Raw genomic sequence first — 20,407 nt, 5'->3', positions numbered from 1 at the left:
AGACCTGTCTCCCATTGAAAATGTGTGGCGCATTATGAAGCCTAAAATACCACAACGGAGACCCCCGGACTGTTGAACAACTTAAGCTGTACATCAAGCAAGAATGGGAAAGAATTCCACCTGAGAAGCTTAAAAAATGTGTCGCCTCAGTTCCCAAACGTTTACTGAGTGTTGTTAAAAGGAAATGCCATGTAACACAGTGGTGAACATGCCCTTTCCCAACTACTTTGGCACGTGTTGCGGCCATGAAATTCTAAGTTACCCCGTATTTTCCGCACTATAAGCCGCCCTGGGTTATTAGCCGCACCTTCAATGAATGGCATATTTCAAAACTTTTTCCACCTATAAGCCGCCCCGGACTATAAGCCGCGCCTACGCTGCGCTAAAGGGAATGTCAAAAAAACAGTCAAACTTTAATAATATATTAAAAACCAGCGTTCTAACAACTCTGTCCCAAAATGTACGCAAATGTGCAATCACAAACATAGTAAAATTCAAAATGGTGTAGAGCAATAGCAACATAATGTTGCTCGAACGTTAATGTCACAACACACAAAATAAACATAGCGCTCACTTTCTGAAGTTATTTTTCATTCGTAAATCCTTCGAATTCTTCGTCTTCGGTGTCCGAATTGAAAAGTTGGGCAAATGTGGGATCCAAAATGGCCGGTTCCGTCTCGTCGAAGTCATCGGAGTCAGTGTCACTGTTGTTCTGTGAATCCTGCCTTCCGGAAAGCTCGGACCACAGTTGTGACCGAAATATCTGCCCAGGCATTTACTATCCACTGGCAAATGTTGGCGTATGTCGTCCGGCGCTGTCTGCCTGTCTTAGTGAAGGTGTGTTCGCCTTCGGTCATCCATTGTTCCCACGCCGTTCGCAGTCGTGATTTGAATGCCCTGTTGACACCAATATCCAGCGGCTGGAGGTCTTTTGTCAATCCACCCGGAATGACGGCGAGTATTGAATTAAGCGCGTAAGCGTGTCTCTTAATGTGATGTTATGAGCTAGCAAATATAACAACTACACTACCCAGCATGCAACGATAGTGACGAGCATGCGCGGTAGCCCTGAGAAGCGTTGTTGTATGCTGGCAGTTAGAATGTGGTTATGAGCACGCTGTGAGTAAACGTTGAGAACTCAGTTAACACGCCTCGTCTGCATTATTTATAATTAGACAGACAACACACTTAATAGGGGCCATTTTGGGGTCTTTACATAAACACAAATGGAAATGAAACGTCACATATCCCAGCATGCACCGCGCGCTTCTTCTACGGGGAAAAAAGATGGCGGCTGTTTACCGTAGTTGCGAGACCTAAACTTTATGAAAATTAATATTAATATTAATCCATATATAAGGCGCACCGGGTTATAAGCCGCACTGTCAGCTTTTGAGAAAATTTGTGTTTTTTAGGCGCGGCTTATAGTGCGGAAAATACGGTAATTATTATTTGCAGAAAAAAAAAAAAGTTTATGAGTTTGAACATCAAATATCTTGTCTTTGTAGTGCATTCAATTGAATATGGGTTGAAAAGGATTTGCAAATGATTGTATTCCGTTTATATTTACATTTAACACAATTTCCCAACTCATATGGAAACAGGGTTTGTATATATTGTATTACCTTGACTCTGGAGGTGAAAGGAAGCTGTCAAAATGAAAGCCTGTTGAAGTATTCCCTACTCTGCATCTGAGTCCTATCCTTTTTACCAAGCCTGACAACTGCGCCCAAGACCCAACCTCCGGGCTGATGATTTTAGGTTGTCCTGACGAATTTGGAGGTAATCCTCCTTTTTCATTGTCCCATTTACTCTCTGTAAAGCACCAGTTCCATTGGCAGCAAAACAGGCCCAGAGCATAATACTACCACCACCATGTTTGACGGTAGGAATGGTTATCCTTGGATTAAAGGCCTCACTTTTTCTCCTCCAAACATATTGCTGGGTATTGTGGGCCAAACAACTAATTTGTTGTTTCATCAGACATCACATGGACAAAGATAAGACCTTCTGGAGGAAAGTTCTGTTTGGGCTTTGGGCGCATTTGGGTGTTCCAACAGGACAATGTACCTTTAATACAGTTATTGTTGTTGTTAAAGTACATTGTATTGTATTGCTTTTCCTCCCTTCCTTATCCAAAAATGTTTTCTTTTTAAGGATACATGTTAAAATTGTGCTGTTTTAAGGGTGGCCAAGCGCCAATTAATTTAAAAAAACTTTGTTTTGCAATGCAAGTTTTTCAAGGTACAAGCTGCGTCAAAGAACCAATTAAACTAAACTAAGTCCAGTGTTCCACCGTGTAGTTCCATGTTTTGGTATGAACTAGCTAGGGATGTCAAGGTCAAATACATCAGAGGGCCAAAAAAAAAACACATTTGCTACAAGCTTAGGGCCCGACTGATTCAATGTTTATTAAAACATATTTAAATGATTGCACATAACCTACTGAATCAAGACCTAACACCGTGTACTGTATTTTATTTAAAGATTAAATGAATAATCCAACATGGCTCTTGTCAGAATAATTGTATCTAAGTTATCACAAAACTTTGTGTTGCCATGAGTTCCCGGCGAGAAGGCAAAAGCTGTCTTTGAACCTACCAAGGAGAAGGCCTGTAAAACCCCACCGTGCGGAATGGGAAGCAACGTGAAGGTGTTGTATTTCTTTCATGTATTGTAATCAACAGAAATATACTGTCTTGACCCAAAAACTACAAAGCGGAGAGGAAGCAGGGCGACCTCTTCTTTGAACTGTTTTACGACCTTTGCTGTGAACTGTTTACGACCTTTTCTTTGAACTGTTTTAATCAAAGGCGATGGATGTTTACGACCCCGGTCCCTTAGAAACAGCTGTTGCCATGTAATCAGGGAAAGTCCAAACAAATAGCGTGATGGAGACTGTACAAGAGTACAGCCCAGACGCGCTCTCCTCAACTGAGCCAAATTTAATTCTGTCTCTGTTTAATTCCTTGCTTCTTGTCTCGTTTAATAGATGTCATCAGTGTTTGCCCTGTCACTATTTTCAAGTGAAAACATTTTTCAACAGGCTCACAGACAAAAACAAAACTTCCTTTAAAGAAAAATCACATGCCCTCTTCATTAAAGGGGAACATTATCACAATTTCAGAAGGGTTTAAACCATTAAAAATCAGTTCCCAGTGGCTTATTATATTTTTCGAAGTTTTTTTCAAAATTTTACCCATCACGCAATATCCCTAAAAAAAGCTTCAAAGTGCCTGATTTTAACCATCGTTATAAACACCCGTCCGTTTTCCTGTGACGTCACATAGTGAAGCCAACACAAACAAACATGGCGGAAAGAACAGCAAGCTATAGCGACATTAGCTCGGATTCAGACTCTGATTTCAGCGGCTTAAGCGATTCAACAGATTACGCATGTATTGAAACGGATGGTTGTAGTGTGGAGGCAGGTAGCGAAAACGAAATTGAAGAAGAAACTGAAGCTATTGAGCCATATTGATTTGAACCGTATGCAAGCGAAACCGACGAAAACGACACGACAGCCAGCGACACGAGAGAAAGCGAGGACAAATTCGGCGATCGCCTTCTAACCAACGATTGGTATGTGTTTGTTTGGCACTAAAGGAAACTAACAACTATGAACTAGGTTTACAGCATATGAAATACATTTGGCAACAACATGCACTTTGAGAGTGCAGAAAGCCCAATTTTCATCAATTAATATATTCTGTAGACATACCCTCATCCGCACACTTTTTTCCTGAAAGCTGATCTGTCCAGTTTTGGAGTTGATGTCAGCAGGCCAGGGAAGCTAGGGTCGATAGGGGGTTTAGCTCGCTCGTCTGCGGGAACAAACTGCCGCCATTGCTTGCCGTGCTACCGAGGTCCTTTGTACCTGAATTGCTCACACACTCCGGCAGATTCAATGGGGGTCTGGCGGCAGATTTCTTTGACTTTATCGTTGGAAATGCATCTGCTTTGAGTGTCGCAGGATATCCACACATTCTTTCCATCTGTGTCGTAGCATAGCTTTCGTCGGTAAAGTGTGCGGAACAAACGTCCAATGTCTTGCCACTTTCGCATCTTTGGGCCACTGGTGCAACTTGAATCCGTCCCTGTTCGTGTTGTTACACCCTCCGACAACACACCGACGAGGCATGGTGTCTCCAAGGTACGGAAAACAGTCGAAAAAACGGAAAATAACAGAGCTGATTTGACTCGGTGTTTGAGAAAATGGCGGATTGCTTCCTGATGTGACGTCATCGCTCTGAGAGCGAATATTAGAAAGGCGTTTAATTCGCCAAAATTCACCCATTTAGAGCTCGGAAATCGGTTAAAAAAATATATGGTCTTTTTTCTGCAACATCAAGGTATATATTGACGCTTACATAGTTCTGGTGATAATGTTCCCCTTTAAATTAATAAAGCAATATTTTCTTATGGCTCGGTCAGCTATTTCAAGGGAAACCATTTTCAACAGGCAAACAGCAAACAAGTAAATGTTATTCAAAAATAAAATATGCTCCTTAATATCAAGATGAATGCATAAATGACAACCTTCTTCCAAAACACAATGTGAGATATAACAAGATAATGCATACATTTATCATTTGTGTAACGGTTACTAAAAAGTGGAACCCCAAAAATTGACCATGGGACCCCGTTTTTATGACTTGATGGGACCCCATTGTGAAAATTCCTAGCGCCAACACTGATGGAGTATTGGTGTGGCCTGCGGGCCGATTCTAATACTAATTAAAAAATCATCACAGGGGGCCATAGATAATTCATAACTCACCTGGCCCTTTGACACATAGGAACTAGCAGGTCCGTGGACTCAGAAGTTTCGATTTCATTGGTCTTGGAGCTTGTTTGTTTTCTTATTTATATCATATTTTGTTGAAAAAATTGCTTCTGTCCTACATTATTATTTTAAGCATCACTTCTTCTTAGCCAAGCCAGTCTTTACACTTCTTTGAAAGGTTTTCCTTCCAAACATACTTAGTTCATTTTGATTGAAAGGATTCTTACTATTCTCTGTTTCTGTGTGCCAATGTGCTTGCCTTGCAGAGACACAAGCCTAAAGACAATATTCCATGGTGTTTGCAAAGAGTCAAGGCTTGCCAGACAAAAGACGAGGCTTAGTTAGGGAATGTAAATGTTTCCCTTGACACGCAATAATGGTACTATTGATTGGACTAAGGCTTATTTACCCAAGTCCACCTTAGAATGCTGCGTCCCTTGAATGCCAATCAGGAGATTGCTACAAATGGCTGTTTTGCAAAACACAATCCTATTAGACTCTCCACAAAACTTGGAAATAAACGAAAGGGTTTACATATGTTAGTTTGGAATGTGCCAATTGGCCACAAGTCAGTATCGACTGATTTTCTTGAAAAAGCACAAGATCGCCAGGATTGCGGATTCTTGCTATTTAACACCAATCCCCTCTGGGTGATATTCAGTACGTGTCCATGCACTAAATTAGCCTGATTTCTCAAATAGTTTGGCTCTAAATAAGCATCCTACAACCCATGGAAACACCTAATCCGATTGTGTTCGGTTATTGAAAAATTGGACTAACACACCTGGATTATGCGATTGAAAACCAGATTTCTCAAGTGGGTGTGTGCTGCCAGAGGGGACCCTTTGTATCACGCATCCGCCAGTATCAACGTGCGGAATATGACCCGGAACGCCATACAATCAAAACATAAACAACTATTTTAATGATGAGGAGACTTCTCAAATTAAAAGAACTAGAGATGTCCGATAATGGCTTTTTTGCCGATATCCCGATATTGTCCAACTCTTGATTACCGATTCCGATATCAACCGATACCGATACATACAGTCGTGGAATTAACACATTATTATGCCTAATTTTGTTGTGATGCCCCGCTGGATGCATTAAACAATGTAACAAAGTTTTCCAAAATAAATCAACTCAAGTTATGGAAAAATATGGCACTGCCATATTTGTTATTGAAGTATTGGGGGGACGGGGTTAGGATGGGTGGAGGTGGGGATAGCGGGGGGTGTATATTGTAGCGTCCCGGAAGAGTTAGTGCTACAAAGGGTTCTGGGTATTTGTTCTGTTGTGTTTATGTTTTGTTACGGTGCGGATGTCCTCCCGAAATGTGTTTGTCATTCTTGTTTGGTGTGGGTTCACAGTGTGGCGCATATTTGAAACATTGTTAAAGTTGTTTATACGGCCACCCTCAGTGTGACCTGTATGGCTGTTGCATTCACTTGTGAGTGTGAAAAGCCGTAGATATTATGTGATTGGGCCAACACGCCAAGGCAGTGCCTTTAAGGTTTTATTGGCGCTCTATACTTCTCACTATGTCCGTGTACCACTCCGTACAGCGGCGTTTAAAAAAAAGTCATGAATTTTACTTTTTGAAACCGATACCGATAATTTCCGATATTATATCTTAAAGCATTTATCGGCCGATAATATTGGCAGTCCGATATTATCGGACAACTCTAAAAAAAAATGTAACGTTTTGAAGTGTATCAATTAGAGATGTCCGATAATATCAGCAGGACGATAAATGCTTTAAAATGAAATATCGGAAATTATCGGTATCGTTTTTTTATTATCGGTATCGTTTTTTTTCTTTTTTAAATCAACATAAAAAACACAAGATACACTTACAATTAGTGCACCAACCCAAATAACCTCCCTCCCCCATTTACACTTATTCCCACTCATTCACACAAAAGGGCTGTTTCTTTCTGTTATTAATATTCTGGTTCCAACATTATATATCAATATATATCAATACAGTCTGCAAGGGATGCAGTCCGTAAGCACACGATTGTGCGTGCTGCTGGTCCACTAATAGTACTAACCTTTAACAGTTAATTTTACTAATTTTCATTAATTACTAGTGTCTATGTAACTGTTTTTATATCGTTTTACTTTATTTTTGATTCAAGAAAATGTTTTTAATTTATTTATCTTATTTTATTTATTTTATTTTTAAAAGGACCTTACCTCTACCATACCTGGTTGTCCAAATTAGGCATAATATTGTGTTAATTCCACGACTGTATATATCGGTATCGGTTGATATCGGTATCGGTAATTAAAGAGTTGGACAATATCGGAATATCGGCAAAAAGCCATTATATGTATCAATGGTAGAAAAAAATAAACATATTTATCCAAGAAGGTAGCTAAAGAAATGAAGAAAAATGAAATATGAATGAGAGCAAAGAGAATGAAACAGGTATACTAAAAACCTCTTCACTCTACATTTGTGCACTCCAAACTGATTAGTAATACCTCTGTATTCCACACAACTGGCATGATAGTCCAGAACATTAGCAACTTTCATCTGGAACAGTATTGGCCGGGGTACGAACGGTATTTTCCTTCCATTAATCCACAGAGCCTTATGAATAAACTCCAAAACATTCAAAAGTTTTGTTTTCATGATCTGGGATCATGAAAAAAGTCAAGGGTTGAAAACAACAAAACAACTAAAGAAGCAATCACATTCCTTAATACAAACATCCCAATGACACCGCAAACTTGTATTCTTGGTGATCTGCATCAATTTAGTAACGTGTCATCAAAGAGTAAAAAATGCATTTCTTTAAATACGCATCATAACAAAAAGGGTATGTAGGAGTCGCTTCCTAGCGGTTCCCCTGCTACACATGTCACAGGAGTCAGGCGTGTAGAAGAACAAAGTTTTAATCATCAATAATATTGTCAGATATACAGGACTTTTCAGTCCCTCCAAGTCCTCTCAGTCGTTCCTCTTCCTGTTCCCGGCCGCTACTGTTAAAGACAACAGGTGATTAGACAACTCGTGCCACCTGGGAAATCTAATCACCTGTTCAGCTGTGTTTCTGTCGGTGCGTTGTCCTCAGCACCTTGGACAGGGGCGGTGACCTCCACTCCCGCAGGCAGCGCTGGCCACGCCTCCCTCCACAGGGTAATATTAAAACAATGGATAGATGTTGATAGTCCAACTCATACTGACTGGTACACACAAGCTATGGAGATGATATCAGTAGAAAACACTGCATTTAGTTTAGATAATAATAAGTCATATATTGGAATATGGGATCCATTATTTAAATTTATTTTAACTATTAAATGTACCAAAATAATGACTTATTATATATTTGTGGAAAATATTGTACACAATGTGTTGTCAAGCTTATGTGATGCAAGTGTAAGCCACTGTGACACTATTGTTCTTTTTGTTTTATGTTTTATTTTCTTATAAATGGCTGTGATGATGTCATAGAGGTATTTCTACTCACTGCTACGATGAGGTGGCGACTTGTCCAGGGTGTACCCCGCCTTCCGCCCGATTGTAGCTGAGATAGGCTCCAGCGCCCCCCGCGACCCCAAAGGGAATAAGCGGTAGAAAATGGATGGATGGATGCTATGTTTGAATTGTTAATAATATTGATACTGTTGTTATTATTTTTTTGTTTGACTGCTTTTGGATTGTTTTGTGTCATGTTTGCTATGTTGGAATTGTTAATAATATTGATACTGTTGTTGATATTATTTTTTTGTTTGACTGCTTTTGGATTGTTTTGTGTCATGTTTGCTATGTTGGAATTGTTCATAATATTGATACTGTTGTTATTATTCTTTTGTTTGACTGCTTTTGGATTGTTTTGTGTCATGTTTGCTATGTTGGAATTGTTAATAATATTGATACTGTTATTATTCTTTTGTTTGACTGCTTTTGGATTGTTTTGTGTCATGTTTGCTATGTTGGAATTGCTAATAATATTGATACTGTTGTTGATATTATTTTTTTGTTTGACTGCTTTTGGATTGTTTTGTGTCATGTTTGCTATGTTGGAATTGTTAATAATATTGATACTGTTGTTATTATTCTTTTGTTTGACTGCTTTTGGATTGTTTTGTGTCATGTTTGCTATGTTGGAATTGTTAATAATATTGATACTGTTGTTGATATTATTTTTTTGTTTGACTGCTTTTGGATTGTTTTGTGTCATGTTTGTGTGTCCTCTCAATTGCTCTGTTTTGTTGCTATTCTGAATGTCGTTGGGAATTGGAATTGCATCGTTGTGGTATTGGTGTGTATTGTTTTGTTGGATTGATTAATACAAATAAATAAAAAGATCTGGGATTGTTGTGGCTTGTGCAGCCCTTTGAGACACTTTTGATTAAGGGCTATATAAATAAACTTTGATTGATTTATTGATTGATTGATGATTCTCCGTCTGAAAATGTTTTCGAAAATTAGCTTTTTGCTTCGGGGCTGCACCTGCACCGAGAACTACTTGGTCGTAGTGCCATGTTTGTAGCGAGATGTAACATCATTCCATGATGCTGTCTGTTATTTAACATCAGCATAGCCATTAAAGACATGTTTGTCATATTTGTGCCGATATTACAGCGGACATCTGTTATGTATACAGGGGGAGTAGTGACGGCACAGAACCACAAGGGGGCAATATTGCTCTATGTATTTATTATATGTATATATAAACAATATAATACAATAAATAATGACCAATATCTTTAATTCAACAACTAAGGAATGGAGTGTGACAAAACCCAAAGGGGTGTATGGTGTAAGACTATGTGTAGGAATTAATTGCTGAGTGTTGACCAGAAGTGTTGACCAGAAGTGTTGACTCGAGAGGCAGAAGATGAGGGTGATGTCCATGAGGCAAGCAGCAAGTCAGGGGCTAAGCGGGGCGAAGAAGGTCTGTGTCCAAGCGGGTGGTCGAGATCCAACAGGCAGTTAGGGAAGCAAAGGAAACGCGGGGTTGAGAGGAGACGCACAGCTCGAAAACAGGAACGGGGAACAACACGACACGACAATGAAACACGGAGGGGAAAACAGAGAGAGAGCAGGATTGCATCAAGCATGTATCAGGCTTACTGTACGGGAACGGATGGTTAAGTTCCGGCAAGGATCCTTGGGTCCACTGGTCCATATACAGCTCACCCTCATCAGTCCCAGGTGTGTTGATTGCTGATCGCCCACAGCCTTGCCGGCATGTGGGCGTGATGCGGCCAGCGCAAGCAGGGGCGTCTCTCGGCGCGCTGCCAACGGCGGTGCTGGCAGACCCAGCTGCTGGAGAAAAGCGGGTTTGAGCCTGCGCCGTGACAACATCAGTCACAACAGAGCTAAACTGTTGACTTGTGAGGAGCCGCACTGCCTGGTGTGACGTCAAAGTCAACCGCTAAAAGGAAATAAGGGCACCCCCAGTGTACGGTAGGCACACAACGTATGACCAATACTCGCATTAGAGAGTGTGCATGGACACTGGGACTTTAAAATACAAAAAAAGTCGAACTCTTTGAGAAATTGCAAATTGCGTGGAAACGTAGTCATTTATTTTTAGTGCCCCGGCTGACAAGCAACTAGCAGCTACTTACCGTATTTTTCGGACTATAAGTCCCAGTTTTTTTCATAGTTTGGCCAGGCTCCAGTGCGATTTATATGTTTTTTTTTCCTTCTTTATTTTGCATTTTCGACAGGTGCGACTTATACTCCGGTGCGACTTATACTCCGTAAAATACGGTATGCACAGTGTGCAGTCACTCCTTTAAGCTAATAATAATCACCTCTCTTACGACAAATAAGCTGCATTTCTTAGAATATCATTATAAATATAAATATCATTAACCAGTACCATCACATTACACACTGACAGCAAGCCATGACACAGGGGAGGGCGGATTGATCCATTAATTGTTGGCATCAATAACAAACATAGATCAGTATATGATCTAGATTAGGTCTTTATTTTTATTTATTTTTTTAAATATTTTTGTTGTTTAAAAAACTGAGAATAATCCTTGGACACAGGAGGACATTGAGGGCAAAAACCAAAGGATTTAAATGAATAGTAGATGGTTGTTATTGTTTTTGTTTCGTTATTTGTCAGGTTCAAACACTGATGACTTTTAATAAACAGACAAGAAGCAAGGAATCATGCAGAGACAGAGTTCAATTTGGCTCAAATGAGGAGAGACGTTTTTTTTGGGCTGTACTCTAGTTACAGATCCAAACTAAACTCTCTAAAGTCCAGCCCACGTGCTTCCTCTATTTATTTGGGAGGTCCCTGGTTACATCACTGAAGCTGCCGCTGAAAGAAGGGGGTAATCCCAGCAGCTCCAGTTAGACTCTGCTTTGTCTGCGTCACGGCACTCGATGTTCCCTTGGCAGTCAGCAGGCCGATTCAGGGTCCGAAAACACTGATACGAGAAAGAAAAAAGTACAACTTCAGCACAATTGATAATAACTATAGCAACGGCCCTTAAGCATAAGAGTTGTGTGATAATATAAACATAATTATTCTAATGCTATTTAATTTGTTTTGCTCAAACAATTGCATATTACAAAAGAAAATAAGCAACTGGTTTAAATACTGTGTATGTTAAACTGTCAAAAGCTACTCACCATGAATGAATAAAAAAAATTATAGTTAGTACATGTGATCGATAACGGTATTGGTATAGACCAGGGGTCGGCAACCCGCGGCTCCGGAGCCGCATGCGGCTCTTTGATCACTCTGATGCGGCTCAGCAGCTTACTTGCTGAACCCCCCCCCTAATTTTCCCGTGAGACTTCCGGATTTTCACACTTACAGCTATAATAAGGGCGTGCCATGATGGTATAACATTTGGCGCCCTCTACAATCTGTATTAACAGCGTGCCAGCCCAAAACTTGTTATACAATATACATCTTCTGCTTGCACACGTGCGTGACATTAAGGCATACTTTGTCAACAGCCACACAGGTTACACTGACGGTGACCATATAAAACAACTTTAACACTCTTACTAATAATGCGCCACACTTTGAACCAAAACCAAACAAGAATGACAAACACATTTCGGGAGAACATCTGCACCTTAACACAACATAAACACAACAGAACAAACACCCAGAATCCCATGCAGCCCTGACTCTTCCGGGCTACATTATACACCCCTGCTACCACCAACCCCCCCACCCCCCCCCCCAACCCCCCCACCCCCCCTCTGTGCGTCGGTTGAGGTGGGCGGGGTTTGGTAGCGGGGGTGTATAATGTATCCAGGAAGAGTTAGGGCTGCATGGGACTCTGGGTATTTGTCCTGTTGTGTTTGTTGTGTTACTGTGCAGATGTTCTCCCGAAATGTGTTTGTCATTCTTGTTTGGTGTGGGTTCACAGTGTGGCGCATTATTAGTAAGAGTGTTATAGTTTTTTTTATACCGCCACCGTCAGTGTAACCTGTGTGGTTGTTGACCAAGTATGCCTTGCTGTCACCTACGTAAGCAAGCGGAAGCACCATACTTCGTGTGGCTGATCAGGCACGCTGGTTGTAGTGGGTGCTGTGTGCTGCACCATCACGGTACGCATGACGCTGACAAGCGCCATTCATTTAAAACCCGCATGCCGCACCAGCTTTCAAATTCCATATAAAGGTGTGGGCAGCGTGTTTGAGACTCCTGGATTAAACATAGCACAAAGCAAAAAAAAAACTTTGTGTGCAGTGTTAATTCATTTAAAATTTCAAAAAAAATGTGCGGCTCCCATTGTTTTCTATAATTTCCGAAACTGGTCAAAATGGCTCTCTGACTGGTAAAGGTTGCCGACCCCTGGTATAGGCCGATCTCACTCATGAATGGAAAATGAGTGTACACAAGGTCGTGGACCCCCAAACTAATGAAGAGATGGAGCAGGGACCAACTACTTATGCATCCTGTATATAATTGTGTTTAAACTGGTTCTTAAGGTACCTTGTTCTTGTGCAATACTAATAAACTCAAATATTGCACATGTCTATTACCTCTACCAGGAGGTATGTGTAATTGCAGAGGTGTGTTTGTCAGTTTTCTAGTCAGTAAGTTAGTAACATGAATCAAAAAGGTATTGGTAAACTTAATTCAAAACTTTAGACATTTAATTAATTCGATTTTCAGGTAATCCAGATCATTCCTACTATGTTTCTGTAAGGTTCAAACACTGATGACATCTATTAAACAAGACAAGAGGCACATAATTAAACAGAGACATCATTCAATTTGGACTCAATATTGAGGAGAGTCGCCTTTACACTGTACCCCATACTTGCCAACCTTGAGACCTCCGATTTCGGGAGGTGGGGGGAGGGGGTGGGCGTGGTCGGGTTGGGACGGGGGCGTGGTTGGGGCGTGGCTAAAAGGGGAGGAGTATATTTACAGCTAGAATTCACCAAGTCACGTATTTCATATATATATATATATATTGTAGCGGCTGGCTACGGGGTGTTAGCCAATGGCTTTGGCTGGGGGGCGGGACTTCCGGGGAAGTTAGGGAAGTGACGTTGTTGACAGGAAGTGTTAGTTCGAGTTTTGCCGGGAAAGAGGGAAGACGCACATTGGAGCTGTTGTGTGGTTACATTGCATCTTATCTAATAAAGACAAGACAAACGAATAAGTCTATGAGCCTACGTTCCTGGGAATATTACACTGGTGTCAGAAGTAAAACCGGTGTTTTTCGAAAGAGACTTTGTCGCGGTAAGGACACGCTGCGTTCCGCGCATTAGCCAGTTAGCTTCAGTCTGTGAGTTAGCTAGGACCGCAAGCGTTTAGCATGTTTAGCTACGGTGAGCATTTGCCGGTGGATCAGATTGGGAGGCGTCCCACGCTCAATTTGAACTTTTGGCGGACGCTAGAAGGTGGGAAGCAAGGGACAAAGCGTTGCAATTAGCTTTGTGTCTGGAGGGAGAGGCTCTTTCGTGCCTCCTGCTGCTGGATTCTGAACGACAGCGGTGCTACGCAGCCCTGGTGGGGGCGCTCAAGAGGAGGTTTGGGAGATGGTCTCAGCCAGCGCTTTTAAAAACTGAACTGAGAGGGAGGTGCAGGAAGCCTGGCAAGCCTCTCCGGGGGCTCGCTAATGACATTGAGGGCCAGGTGCGCCGTGCATATGGTCACCTGCCTGCTGATGCACGGAATGAGCTCGCAACTGACCTGTTTGTTGGAGCCATTACTCCTCCTGACCTGCGCGTGCAGGTGCAGCTTCAGCACCCGAGGTCCCTGCAGGAGGCACTGGAAGCTGCTGTTGAGAGGGAGATGCTGGGGAGTGCAGCTGCAGCCGGGGAACTGGAAATGAAACCCCATCCAGTGAGGGTGGCATCGTCACACACGTCTAGTGACGGGGCTCCGGCTTGGGCGACAGAAATGACCGAACTACTGAGGTCGGTGACTCTGCAAAGTCAACGTGGCCCTCGCCCCATGCAGGTCTGCTGGGGATGTGGCCAACCTGGACACTTTCGCAGGGAGTGCCCTGCCACTCGTCGTGAGCCGGGAAACGGCGCCGGGCCCGCATAGTCAGGGGTATGCGGGCCCCTACGTCCACCGCGGACCCTGACTCGCCAGCCCAGGCTCGTCAAGCAGGGGAGGGAGCCCATCAGCACAGCCAGGGGGGAGGGGCTCCACCCCCCAGAAGCAGACGACGACTCGGCTTCTGCTCCTTCTTCTCGCTTTCGGGCACCCGGAGGAGCCCAGCGACACAGCCAGGGGGGAGGGGCTCCATCCCCCCCAGAAGTAGATGACAGCAGTGTGCCACCTATGGCGGTGGGCTGGACACGGGGGGGGGGGGAAGGTGGGGGATCCTGCCATGTCTCTGTATCTGTCCAGGGGGTGCCTACCGTGGGCCTGGTGGACACGGGGTCATCGGTAACGCTGGTAAGACCGGACGTTCTGCCCAGCAGTACACCACTTGAGCCCACAGCAGTACAGCTACGCACAGTCACGGGCCAGCTAGCTCCTATGGTGGGGAAGGGGTTCCTGTGGTTGTGCGTGGGGGGAAAGCGAGTTCGCCATCTAGTTTGGGTGGCAGACGTGCAAGACTGCTGCATCTTAGGGCTGGACTTCCTCCAAGTCACTGGGTGCCTGCTAGACATGGGGAGGGGTACACTTAACTTCCCGGGGGGCCCTACAGTTGCCATGGGTACCCTAGTTTCCGGGACCCTGCCCGTTTCACCGCATGCCTCTACAGTCTTGTTGCCTCACACCACACCTAGTTACTACCCCTGCCCTCTCCCTGTCTCCTTTCAGCCAATGAGGGGGGAGACAGAGCTGTGTATTACCCGGGGATGCCAGCCCTGGGCATCCCTACCCACGGCCCCCCACCCGCAGCCAGCAACCCCGGTCATGGGGGGAGGGGTGTAGAGGGAGGATTATGGGGACTTGGAGAAACAGCAACAGGAGCAGCTGAAACAGCTGCTGATGGAATTCCAGGGCAGCTTTGCAATGAATGAGAGTGAAGTGGGAAGAACCCACTTGGCAGAGCATGTCATAGACACTGGCTTGGCGCGGCCCATCAAGTGCCACGGGCGCCGCATTCCCCTCGCTCGACAGCAGGTATGTGACAAGGCCGTAGATGACCTGCTGCGGGCCGACTTTATTGAGCCGTCTGAGAGCCCCTGGGCGGCACCTGTGGTCATGGTCGCGAAAAAGAAGGCTGGTGATTGGCGATTCTGTGTGGATTACAGACGGCTGAACGAAGTGACCACAAAGGACTCTTACCCCCTCCCCCGTATTGATGAGTCCCTGGACCTAGTTTCCGGCTCCTCGTGGTTCACCACTCTGGACCTTAAAAGCGGATATTATCAAGTACCCCTTTCTCCTGAATCTCGCCCTAAATCCGCCTTCTGTACCGGCCGGGGCTTGTGGCAATTCAAAGTCCTTAGTTTTGGACTCTGCAATGCCCCCGCCACTTTTGCCCGGCTTATGGACAAAGTGCTGGCTGGTATACCCCGCCAAGAGTGCCTGGTATACCTGGACGACATCCTGGTACATGGGCGTTCTTTTGAAGAAGCCCTCGGGTCCCTGGGTCGAGTCCTGGAGAGGATTCGAGCAGCGGGCCTTAAACTGCACCCTGACAAATGCAGTTTCATGCGGCGAGAGGTAACCTTCTTGGGACATGAGCTGGGTGCCGATGGCATCGGCGCCATGGGCGAGAAGGTGCGGGCTGTGAGAGACTGGCCTGTCCCTCGGGACCAAGGACAGCTAAAGAGCTTCATCGGGCTTGCCTCTTACTATCGGAGGCACGTGCGGGGTTTTGCTACAATCGCCGCGCCCCTATATCGATTGCTGGAAAAAAGCAAAGACTTTGTGTGGTCCGAAGGGTGCCAGGAGGCATTCTGGGGGTTGAAACGGGCCCTGTGTGAGGCCCCGGTACTTGCCCCACCTGACCTCACCCTGCCCTTCTTACTGGACACTGATGCCAGCGGAGTGGGGGTTGGGGGGGTACTTGCACAGCCGTGGCAGGAAGGGGAGAGGGTGGTGGCCTACTTCAGCCAGAAACTCACAAAGTCGGAACGGAATTACTGTGCACCCGCCGAGAACTCCTGGCAGTGGTGCTCTCTATCAGACACTTTAAATATTACCTGTGTGGCCTCCCCTTTGTGATTAGGATTGACCACTCTGCCCTCCAGTGGCTAATGACTTTCCGGGAGCCGGAGGGGCAGGTCGCCAGGTGGTTGGAAGAGCTATAAGGATACCACTTTGAAATAGAACATCGGCCAGGTACTCGCCACTCCAACGCGGACGCGCTCTCTCGCCGGCCGTGTGCAGCAGACGGATGTCGTTACTGCGAGCGCAGGGAAGCTCGGGAACAAGAGCGGCGGGCAGAGGGCGCCGAGTGTACGGCCATCAGTCAGGCTGATAACGTTGTCTGCAGGGAACTACAGACTGTAACGAATGCTGATTGGAGGCACGCGCAGGAGGAGGACACAGACCTTCAGCCTGTCTTGCAGTGGGTGGAGGCTCGGCAGTGCCCACCTTGGGAGGCGGTGGTACCGTTCTCCAAGGCTACCAAGGGCCTGTGGGCCATGTTTGACTCACTGCGGGTGTCCCAAGGTGTGCTGCAGCGGGCATTTAAGGCCGCGGCCACGGGGGAAGAACAATGGCAGGTGGTGGTGCCAAAGGGACTGCAAGGGGCGGTGCTTAAGGCAGTGCATGGGGGAGGTGGGTCTGGACATTTCGGGGTCGCCAAAACACTTAAGCGGCTGCGACAGGGGTTCTATTGGGGTCGGCAGAAGAGAGATGTGGAAGACTTCTGCCGCCGCTGTGACCCCTGCGTTGCCCGCAAAGGCCCCACTGGGCGCTCACAGGCACCGCTCCAACAGTTCCCAGTGGGGTGCCCCATGGACAGGGTGGGGATTGACATTACAGGGCCGTACCCACGGTCTGACAAGGGGAACCGCTACGTCCTTTCCGCCATAGACTATTTCACCAAGTGGCCTGAGGCATACGCCATTCCCAACCAGGAGGCAGAGACCATTGCCGATGCCCTGGTGGAGGGCATGATAGGTCGGTTTGGCATCATGGCGTCTTTGCACAGTGACCGAGGCACAAACTTTGAGTCCCAGGTGTTCGCGGCCTTGTGCGAGCGCCTGGGCATTCACAAAACCCGTACTACCCCATTGCACTCTCAGAGTGATGGGTTAGTGGAGCGGTTCCACCGCAACCTGGGAGACCAGCTCGCCATTGTCACCTCCCGCCACCAGCGTGACTGGGACCAACACCTACCACTGGTGCTGATGGCGTGTCGCTCTGCTGTCCAGGAATCCACGGGGTGCACACCGACACTTCTCATGCTAGGGAGAGAGATGCGCACACCAGCAGAGCTGGCCTTTGGCCGCCCACCGGATTCCCCGGCCTTCGCTGCAGGGCCAGAGTACGCCAGGAAACTACAAGACCGGCTGGACTCAGCCCACAGTTTCCCTCGGGAGCAGCTGCAGGAAGCTGGTGTAAAACAAAAACGCTACTATGACGTGACGACCCGAGGGAGGGACTTCGCGCCAGGCGAGTTGGTCTGGGTCTACAACCCGATTCGGAAGAAGGGCCGCAGTCCCAAGCTGGACAGCAAATGGACAGGACCCTGTAAGATACTCCAGAAGCTGGGAGAGGTTGTGTATCGTGTCCAGCTGCCCCCCCGGGGAAGGAAGGTGGCCCTCCACAGAGACAGACTCGCCCCCTACCGGGGGGGGTCCCCCTTCCCCTGCCTCGGATACACAGGTGACCTCTCCCTTGCCCGCCCAGCCCTTTACCAATACCCCGCTTACGCCCCAGGGGGAACCAATTTCCCCACTCCCCTCATCCCCCGCCCCCTCCAGCTCCCGCCCGAGGACTGGCACACCCGACCCAGCTGTTCCACTGCTGGGGGATGGAAGAGAGCGGCCGAGGCGGCAGCAGAGGCCTCCGGACCGCTTGCAAGACTTTGTGGTGTCCTTAGACTGAAGGACAATAAGGGAAGGGGGTGGAGGGGTTTGTGAACCTGCTTTTGTGTGATGTAAGGGTTATGTTTGTTTACACTGTTGTGTTTGCACTAATGGGTTGCTCTGATTTACATGCTGCTATGGTGTTGCCAAATGTTGCCTTACGGGTCAGTCCTCGAGGGCGAGGACTTTTTGTAAGGGGGGGGTGATGTAGCGGCTGGCTACGGGGTGTTAGCCAATGGCTTTGGCTGGGGGGGCGGGACTTCCGGGGACGTTAGGGAAGTGACGTTGTTGACAGGAAGTGTTAGTTTGAGTTTTGCCGGGAAAGAGGGAAGACGCACATTGGAGCTGTTGTGTGGTTACATTGCATCTTATCTAATAAAGACAAGACAAACGAATAAGTCTATGAGCCTACGTTCCTGGGAATATTACAATATATATATATATGAAATACTTGACGTTCAGTGAATTCTAGCTATATATATATATATATATATATATATATATATATATATATATATATATATATATTTATTTTATTATATATATATATATATATATATGGATATATATATATATTTATTTTATTATATATATATATATATATATATATATATATATATATATATATATATATATATATATATATATATATAAAAGAAATACTTGAATTTCAGTGTTCATTTATTTACACATATACACACACATAACACTCATCTACTCATTGTTGAGTTAAGGGTTGAATTGTCCATCCTTGTTCTATTCTCTGTCACTATTTTTCGAACCATGCTGAACATCCTCTCTGACGATGCATTGCTGTGTGGCACGCACAAAAGTGCTTTCATCAAATGCACTAGATGGCAGTATTGTCCTGTTTAAGAGTGTCACAATATTGCTGTTTACGGCAGACGAACTGCTTTACGGTATACAAAAAAGTGACTGCTGTTGTTGTGTGTTGTTGCCACGCTGGGAGGACGTTAATGAAACTGCCTAACAATAAACCCACATAAGAAACCAAGAACTCACCCTCCGTCATTCTATAGTTATAACGTGATTGGGCAGGTACGCTTTTTTATATTGTGGAGGACCTGAGTCCGCCTGAATTTCGGGAGATTTTCGGGAGGAAATTTGTCCCGGGAGGTTTTCGGGAGAGGCGCTGAATTTCGGGAGTCTCCCGGAAAATCCGGGAGGGTTTGCAAGCATGCTGTACCCTTGCACAGTATCTTAGCACGCTCTGCCAAAAGATTGCACGCCTTTCTTTTATTTTGGACCCTCCCCGACCACATGGCCACCTTTGTTTCCATAGGACAAAGGTCGCAAAAAGTTCACAGAAAAGGTCGTAAACAATCACAGGAAAGGTCAGTTCGAAAAGAGTTCGTAAAATACTTCAAAAAGAGGTCGTCTGGAAATTGGGCAGATCCTGATCCGCTATGAAGTCCTTGGGCCAGAACAACATCCTTCTGTTGATTACCATACATGAAAGAACACAGAAAACCCTTCATGTGGCTTTCCCCCGTACACAGTGGAGTTTTACAAGCCTTCTCCTTGGTAGGTTTCAAAGACAGCTTTTGTCTTCTTGCTAGGAACTAATTTCAACACAAAGTTTTTTGTGATAACTTACAAGCAATCATTCTAACAGTTTCCTTCCGTTTACATTACGAGGTTGAGCCTGCTTCCACCCACAGAGACAAAGAGAGTGGATGACTAGTAAGAAAGTGTATTTAATTCAGCAAAGAATGACTCCTCTTGCAGCACGTTTGGAAGCAACAGACGGATAAAACAAACAGGCACGGACATGACGATCTCATTTATCCTTTTATTTATTACCTGCCAGGAGGTTGTGTATTTGCAGGGGGGGTTTGTCCGTCTGTCTGTCGGTTAGTCTGCAATATAGCACAAAAAGTGAATGGATTTTGATTTAACCTTCAGGAAGTGTCAGGAATGGGATAAGGATCAAGTGATTAGATTTTGGAGTTGCTCGGGATCACTGTTTGGATTCACGATTTTTTGATGATTCTTCACTATGAGTCTGAGCTCTCCATTTCCAGTTGTTTTGTTTGTATTGTAAACCTGCAAGGTACATTGAGTAGTGTGGCCATGCCTCGTTTATAAACTACACTACAATGATATTGAGTTTTTAAAGACATTTAAATGTGTGGGTGAATTGCAGGGGATTATAAAACACAAATATTTAGAAAATAAAACATTTC

General features: G+C 45.0%; 1 protein-coding gene across 2 annotated transcripts in view; it reads left to right on the top strand.

Annotated features, from left to right (window-relative positions):
* sorcs3a (sortilin related VPS10 domain containing receptor 3a) overlaps positions 1-20,407 on the top strand; it is an 850,680-nt gene that overhangs the window by 594,932 nt on the left and 235,341 nt on the right. The gene's annotated exons all lie outside the window — the stretch shown is intronic.

Source organism: Nerophis lumbriciformis, linkage group LG16, assembly GCF_033978685.3.
Source record: "Nerophis lumbriciformis linkage group LG16, RoL_Nlum_v2.1, whole genome shotgun sequence".
In the NCBI taxonomy this organism is placed as follows: domain Eukaryota; kingdom Metazoa; phylum Chordata; class Actinopteri; order Syngnathiformes; family Syngnathidae; genus Nerophis; species Nerophis lumbriciformis.
Note: the sequence above shows the minus strand (reverse complement) of the source record. Positions and strands in the feature narration are given on the sequence as shown.